This window comes from Arachis hypogaea, chromosome 6 (genome assembly GCF_003086295.3).
Source record: "Arachis hypogaea cultivar Tifrunner chromosome 6, arahy.Tifrunner.gnm2.J5K5, whole genome shotgun sequence".
Classification (NCBI taxonomy): Eukaryota; Viridiplantae; Streptophyta; class Magnoliopsida; order Fabales; family Fabaceae; genus Arachis; species Arachis hypogaea.
In genome coordinates, this window is record NC_092041.1 from 27,236,117 (window position 1) to 27,244,481 (window position 8,365).

Consider the following 8,365-nt stretch of genomic DNA (forward strand, 5'->3'; position numbering starts at 1 on the left):
TATCTTTTGTTCATGGACGCATACTCAGGGTACAACCAGATCCCAATGTATCCACCAGATCAAGAAAAAACCTCGTTTCTCACACCAAAAGCAAATTATTGCTACATTGTAATGCCTTTCGGCCTTAAGGACGCGGGAGCCACTTATCAAAGGCTAATGAATAAAGTCTTCTCAGACCACATTGGAAAAATCATGGAGGTCTATGTGGATGACATGTTGATAAAGACACAAAGTGAAGAGACATTACTAACCGACTTAGTTCAAGTGTTCGACACCATACGGAAGCACGGCATGCGACTCAACCCGGCTAAATGCACCTTCGCGGTGGAAGCAGGTAAATTCTTGGGCTTTATGCTCACACAAAGAGGAATCGAGGCAAATCCAGATAAATGTCAGGCCATCCTCAACATGAAAAGCCCAACCTGCGTCAAGAAAGTGCAACAACTCAATGGGAGATTGGCAGCCTTGTCCAGATTCCTAGCAGGATCAGCAATAAGATCCCTCCCCTTCTACGCTACCTTAAGGAAGGGAAAGAACTTTGAGTGGACAACGGAATGTGAACAAGCCTTCCGAGGCTTCAAAGAATTCTTGGGACAGGCCCCCATCTTATCTCGACCACAAGAGGGAGAACCACTCATACTGTACCTCGCAGTAGGAAGTCGGGCAATAGCCTCAGCACTAATTAGAGAAGATGAAGGGGGACAACAACCCATCTACTTCATTAGTAAAGCACTACAGGGATCAGAGCTGAACTACCAGAAAATAGAGAAGTTTGCCTACGCTCTGATACTCGCATCCCGATGACTTCGCCCATACTTCCAAGCGCACACTATTAAAGTTCGGGCCAACCAGCCCATAAAAGGGATATTGCAGAAAACAGATCTAGCAGGAAGAATCCTACAGTGGGCAATCGAGTTGTCCGAGTTCGACCTCCAATACGAGGCGCGAACAGCCATTAAATAACAATACCTAGCCGACTTCATTGCAGAATTCACAGACACCACGGAAATCCCCATAGAGTGGAACATATACGTGGATGGTTCCTCAAATAAAACTGGAAGCGGTGCAGGTGTGATAATCGAAAGCAACCAAGGAACCCAACTTAAGCTTTCCCTGAAATTCGAATTCCCGGCCTCAAACAACCAGGCGGAATATGAAGCGTTGTTAGCTGGTTTGAAGCTGGCTAGGGAAGTTGGAGCTTAGAAACTCAACATCTACAGCGACTCACAAGTCGTTACCTCGCAAATAACAGGAAGCTACCAAGCCAAAGATCCTACCATGAAAAAATATTTGGATAAAACCAAAGAATAGCTCGGACAACTCGGGGAATATAGGATCTGCCACATACCCCGTGAGCAAAATGCCCGAGCTGACGCACTCTCAAAACTAGCCAACACCAAACCAGGGGGCAACAATAGAAGCCTCATCCAGGAAATACTGCAGAACCCGTCAATATTGGAAGAAGAAAAAATCCTAGCCATAACAGGTCGGGATCAAGGATGGATGACCCCCATAATTAACTACCTCAAAACAGAAGTGGTGCGCGAAATTGTGAACAATACTTTTCACAACTCTCATAATCCCCGGTCATGAACCCCAAAAACTTGGTGTTCAATACCATGGCATTAACACAACTTCGCACAACTAACCAGCAAGTGCACTGGGTTGTCCAAGTAATAAACCTTACGCGAGTAAGGGTCGATCCCACGGAGATTGTTAGTATGAAGCAAGCTATGGTCATCTTGTAAATCTTAGTCAGGCAAACTCAAATGGATATGGTGATGAACGCATAAAAACATAAAGATAAAGATAGAGATACTTATGTAATTCATTGGTAGGAACTTCAGATAAGCGCATGAAGATGCCTTCCCTTCCGTCTCTCTGCTTTCCTACTGTCTTCATCCAATCCTTCTTACTCCTTTCCATGGCAAGCTTATGCAAGGGTTTCACCGTTGTCAGTGGATACCTCCCATCCTCTCAGTGAAAATGTTCCTATGCTCTGTCACAGCATGGCTAATCATCTGTCGGTTCTCGGTCAGGCCGGAATAGAATCCAGTGATTCTTTTGGGTTTGTCACTAACGCCCCGCCTGCTAGGAGTTTGAAGCACATCACAGTCATTCAATCATTGAATCCTACTCAGAATACCACAGACAAGGTTAGACCTTCCGGATTCTCTTGAATGCCGCCATCAGTTCTAGCCTATACCACGAAGACTCTAATCTCACGGAATGGTTGGCTCGGTTGTCAGGCGAGCACTCGGTTGTCAGGCGATCAACCATGCATCGTGCAATCAGGAATCCAAGAGATATTCACCCAATCGAAGGTAGAACGGAGGTGGTTGTCAGTCACACGTTCATAGGTGAGAATGATGATGAGTGTCACGGATCATCACATTCATCAAGTTGAAGAACAAGTGATATCTTAGAATAAGAACAAGCGGAATTGAATGGAAGAACAATAGTAATTGCATTAATACTCGAGGTACAGCAGAGCTCCACACCTTAATCTATGGTGTGTAGAAACTCCACCGTTGAAAATACATAAGAACAAGGTCTAGGCATGGCCATGAGGCCAGCCTCCCAGTGATCTAAGATAGCATAACAATGAAGATAGCTACCCCTCGATATCTCAATACAATAGTAAAAGGTCCTACTTATAGAAAACTAGTAGCCTAAGGTTTACAGAAATGAGTAAATGACATAAAAATCCACTTCCGGACCCACTTGGTGTGTGCTTGGGCTGAGCAATAAAGCATTTTCATGCAGAGACTTCTCTTGGAGTTAAATGCCAGCTTTTATGCCAGTTTGGGCGTTTAACTCCCATTTTGGTGCCAGTTCCAGCGTTTAACGCTGGGATTTCTGAGGGTGACTTTGAACGCCGGTTTGGGCCATCAAATCTTGGGCAAAGTATGGACTATCATATATTGCTGGAAAACCCAGGATGTCTACTTTCCAACGCCGTTGAGAGCGCGCCAATTGGGCTTCTGTAGCTCCAGAAAATCCGCTTCGAGTGCAGGGAGGTCAGAATCCAACAGCATCTGCAGTCCTTTTTAGTCTCTGAATCAGATTTTTGCTCAGGTCCCTCAATTTCAGCCAGAAAATACCTGAAATCACAGAAAAACACACAATCTCATAGTGAAGTCCAGAAAAGTGAATTTTAACTAAAAACTAATAAAAATATACTAAAAACTAACTAGATCATACTAAAAACATACTAAAAACAATGCCAAAAAGTGTACAAATTATCCGCTCATCACAACACCAAACTTAAATTGTTGCTTGTCCTCAAGCAACTGAAAATCAAACAAGATAAAAAGAAGAGAATATGCAATGAATTCCAAAAACATCTATGAAGATCAGTATTAATTAGATGAGCGGGGCTTTTAGCTTTTTGCCTCTGAACAGTTTTGGCATCTCACTCTATCCTTTGAAATTCAGAATGGTTGGCTTCTTTAGGAACTTAGAATCCAGATAGTATTATTGATTCTCCTAGTAAAGTATGATGATTCTTGAACATAGCTACTTATTGAGTCTTGGCCGTGGCCCAAAGCACTCTGTCTTCCAGTATTACCACCGGATACATACATGCCACAGACACATAATTGGGTGAACCTTTTCAGATTGTGACTCAGCTTTGCTAGAGTCCCCAATTAGAGGTGTCCAGGGTTCTTAAGCACACTCTTTCTGCCTTGGATCACAACTTTATTATATTTTTTTTCGTTTTTCTTCTTTTTTTTTTTTAATTTTCAAAATTTTCTCCCCTTTTTTTTTCATTGCTTTTTCTTGCTTCAAGAATCATTTTTATGATTTTTCAGATCCTCAGTAACATGTCTCCTTTTTCATCATTGTTTCAAGAGCCAACATTCATGAACCACAAATTCAAAAGACATATGCACTGTTTAAGCATACATTCAGAGAACAGAAGTATTGCCACCACATCAAAATAATTAAACTGTTATAAAATTCAAAATTCATGCAATTCTTTTTCTTTTTCAATTAAGCACGTTTTTATTTAAGAGAGGTGATGGATTCATAGGACATTCATAACTTTAAGGCATAGACACTAATGATCACAAGACACAAACATAAATAAACATAAGCATAAAATTCGAAAAACAGAAGAATAAAGAACAAGGAAATCAAAGAACGGGTCCACCTTAGTGATGGCGGGTCTTTCTTCCTCTTGAAGATCCTATGGAGTGCTTGAGCTCCTCAATGTCTCTTCCTTGTCTTTGTTGCTCCTCTCTCATGATTCTTTGATCTTCTCTAATTTCATGGAGGATGATGGAGTGTTCTTGATGCTCCACCCTTAGTTGTCCCATGTTGGAACTCAATTCTCCTAGGGAGGTATTTAGTTGCTCCCAATAGTTTTGTGGAGGAAAGTGCATCCCTTGAGGTATCTCAGGGATCTCATGATGAGTGGGGTCTCTTGTGTGCTCCATCCTCTTCTTAGTGATGGGCTTGTCCTCATCAACAGGGATGTCTCCCTCTATGTCAACTCCAACTGAATAACAGAGGTGACAAATGAGATGAGGGAAGGCTAACCTTGCCAAGGTAGAGGACTTGTTCGCCACCTTATAAAGCTCTTGAGCTATAACCTCATGAACTTCTATTTCTTCTCCAATCATGATGCTATGAATCATGATGGCCCGGTCTATGGTAACTTCGGACCGGTTGCTAGTGGGAATGATTGAGCGTTGGATAAACTCCAACCATCCTCTAGCCACGGGTTTGAGGTCATGCCTTCTCAATTGAACCGGCTTCCCTCTTGAATCTCTCTTCCATTGGGCGCCCTCTTCACATATGACTGTGAGGACTTGGTCCAACCTTTGATCAAAGTTGACCCTTCTAGTGTAAGGATGTTCATCTCCTTGCATCATGGGCAAGTTGAATGCCAACCTTACACTTTCCGGACTGAAATCCAAGTATTTCCCCCGAACCATAGTAAGATAATTCTTTGGATCCGGGTTCACACTTTGATCATGGTTCTTGGTGATCCATGCATTGGCATAGAACTCTTGAACCATCAAGATTCCGACTTGTTGAATGGGGTTGGTAAGAACTTCCCAACCTCTTCTTCGGATCTCATGTTGGATCTCCGGATATTCACTCTTTTTGAGTGAAAAAGGGACCTCGGGGATCACCTTCTTCAAGGCCACAACTTCATAGAAATGGTCTTGATGCACCCTTGAGATGAATCTCTCCATCTCCCATGACTCGGAGGTGGAAGCTTTTGCCTTCCCTTTCCTCTTTCTAGAGGTTTCTCCGGCCTTGGATGCCATAAATGGTTATGGAAAAACAAAAAGCAGTGCTTTTACCACACCAAACTTAAAAGGTTTGCTCGTCCTCGAGCAAAAGAAGAAAGAAGAGAGTAGAAGAAGAAGAAATGAGGGGAAAGGGAATGGCTTTTGTTTTCGGCCAAGAAGGGGAGAAGTGGTGTGTATGTTGTGTGAAAATGAAGGAGTGAAGGAGGGTTTATATAGGAGTGGGGGAAGGGTGGGTTCGGTCATGGATGGGTGGGTTTGGGTGGGAAAGTGGTTTGAATTTGAATGGTGGGGTAGGTGGGGTTTTATGAAGGATGGATGTGAGTGGTGAAGAGAAAGATGGGATTTGATAGGTGAATGGTTTTTGGGGAAGAGGTGTTGAGGTGATTGGTGAATGGGTGAAGAAGAGAGAGAGTGGTGGGGTAGGTGGGGATCCTGTGGGGTCCACAGATCCTGAGGTGTCAAGGAAAAGTCATCCCTGCACCAAATGGCAAGCAAAATCTCGTTTTGTGCCAATTCTGGCGTTAAACGCCGGGCTGGTGCCCATTTCTGGCGTTTAACGCCAGCTTCTTGCCCTTTTCTGGCGTTTAACGCCAGTCTGGTGCCCCTTTCTGGCGTTAAATGCCCAGAATGGTACCAGACTGGGCGTTAAACGCCCATCAGCTAGCCTCACTGGCGTTTAAACACCAGTAGGTGCGTCCTCCAGGGTGTGCTATTTTTCTTCCTGTTTTTCATTCTGTTTTTGCTTTTTTCATTGATTTTGTGACTTCTCATGATCATCAACCTACAAAAAAAAAAAAAAACATAAAATGACAAAGGAAAATAGTTAATTATAAAACATTGGGTTGCCTCCTAACAAGCGCTTCTTTAATGTCAGTAGCTTGACAGAGGACTCTCATGGAGCCTCACAGATACTCAGAGCCATGTTGGAACCTCCCAACACCAAACTTAGAGTTTGAATGTGGAGGTTCAACACCAAACTTAGAGTTTGGTTGTGGCCTCCCAACACCAAACTTAGAGTTTGACTGTGGGGGCTCTGTTTTTGAGAGAAGCTCTTCATGCTTCCTCTCCATGATGACAGAGGGATATCCTTGGGCCTTAAACACCAAGGATTCTTCATTCACTTGAATGATCAACTCTCCTCTATCAACATCAATCACAGCCTTTGCTGTGGCTAGGAAGGGTCTGCCAAGGATGATGGATTCATCCATGCACTTCCCAGTCTCTAGGACTAGGAAATTAGTAGGGATGTAATGGTCTTCAACTTTAACCAGAACATCCTCTACAAGTCCATGGGTTTGTTTTCTTGAGTTGTCTGCCATCTCTAGTGAGATTTTTGCAGCTTGTACCTCAGAGATCCCTAACTTCTCCATTACAGAGAGAGGCATGAGGTTTACACTTGACCCTAAGTCACACAAGGCCTTCTTGAAGGTTATGGTGCCTATGGTACAAGGTATTGAAAACTTCCTAGGATCCTGTCTCTTTTGAGGTAATCTCTGCCTAGACAAGTCATCCAGTTCTTTGGTGAGCAAAGGGGGTTCATCCTCCCAAGTCTCATTTCCAAATAACTTGTCATTTAGCTTCATGATTACTCCAAGGTATTTAGCCACTTGCTCTTCAGTGACATACTCATCCTCTTCAGAGGAAGAATACTCATCAGAGCTCATGAATGGCAGAAGTAAGTCCAATGGAATCTCTATGGCCTCAGTTTGAGCCTCAGATTCCCATGGTTCCTCATTGGGGAACTCATTGGAGGCCAGTGGACGCCCAGTGAGGCCTTCCTCAGTGGCGTTCACTGCCTCTTCCTCCTCTCCAAATTCGGCCATGTTTATGGCTTTGCACTCTCCTTTTGGATTTTCTTCTATATTGCTTGGAAGAGTACTAGGAGGGAGTTCAGTAATTTTCTTGCTCAGCTGACCCACTTGTGCCTCCAAATTTCTAATGGAGGACCTTGTTTCAGTCATGAAACTTTGAGTGGTTTTGATCAGATCAGAGACCATGGTTGCTAAGTCAGAGGTATTCTGCTTAGAACTCTCTGTCTGTTGCTGAGAAGATGATGGAAAAGGCTTGCTATTGCTAAACCTGTTTCTTCCACCATTATTATTGTTGAAACCTTGTTGGGGTCTCTGTTGATCCTTCCATGAAAAATTTGGATGATTTCTCCATGAAGGATTATAGGTGTTTCCATAGGGTTCTCCCATGTAATTCACCTCTTCCATTGAAGGGTTTTCAGGATCATAGGCTTCTTCCTCAGATGAAGCTTCTTTAGTACTGCTTGGTGCATTTTGCATTCCAGACAGACTTTGAGAAATCATATTGACTTGTTGAGTCAATATTTTGTTCTGAGCCAATATGGCATTCAGAGTGTCAATCTCAAGAACTCCTCTCTTCTAACTAGTCCCATTGTTCACAGGATTTCTTTCAGAAGTGTACATGAATTGGTTATTTGCAACCATTTCAATCAGCTCTTGAGCTTCTGTAGGTGTCTTCTTCAGGTGAAGAGATCCTCCAGCAGAGCTATCCAAAGACATCTTGGACAGTTCAGAGAGACCATCATAGAAAATACCTATGATGCTCCATTCAGAAAGCATATCAGAAGGACACTTTCTGATTAATTGTTTGTATCTTTCCCAAGCTTCATAGAGGGATTCTCCTTCCTTCTGTCTGAAGGTTTGGACTTCCACTCTAAGCTTACTCAATTTTTGAGGTGGAAAGAACTTTGCCAAGAAGGCATTGTCTAGCTTTTCCCAAGAGTCCAGGCTTTCTTTAGGTTGTGAGTCCAACCATGTCCTAGCTCTGTCTCTTACAGCAAAAGGGAATAGCATAAGTCTGTAGACCTCAGGGTCAACCCCATTAGTCTTGACAGTGTCACAGATTTGCAAGAATTCAGCTAAAAACTGATGAGGATCTTCCAATGGAAGTCCATGGAACTTGCAATTCTGTTGCATTAGAGAAACTAATTGAGGCTTAAGCTCAAAGTTGTTTGCTCCAATGGCAGGGATAGAGATGCTTCTCCCATAGAAATCGGGAGTAGGTGCAGTGAAGTCACCCAGCACCTTCCTTGCATTGTTGGCATTGTTGTTGTTTTCGGCTGCCATAGG

At 43.1% G+C, this 8,365-nt stretch overlaps 1 non-coding gene across 1 annotated transcript; it reads left to right on the top strand.

Annotated features, from left to right (window-relative positions):
* Positions 1-7,849: 7,849 nt before the first annotated feature.
* Positions 7,850-7,957, top strand: LOC112699815 (small nucleolar RNA R71). The gene has a single exon (XR_003152753.1). It is a non-coding gene; the product is annotated as a small nucleolar RNA R71 (small nucleolar RNA).
* Positions 7,958-8,365: the final 408 nt, after the last annotated feature.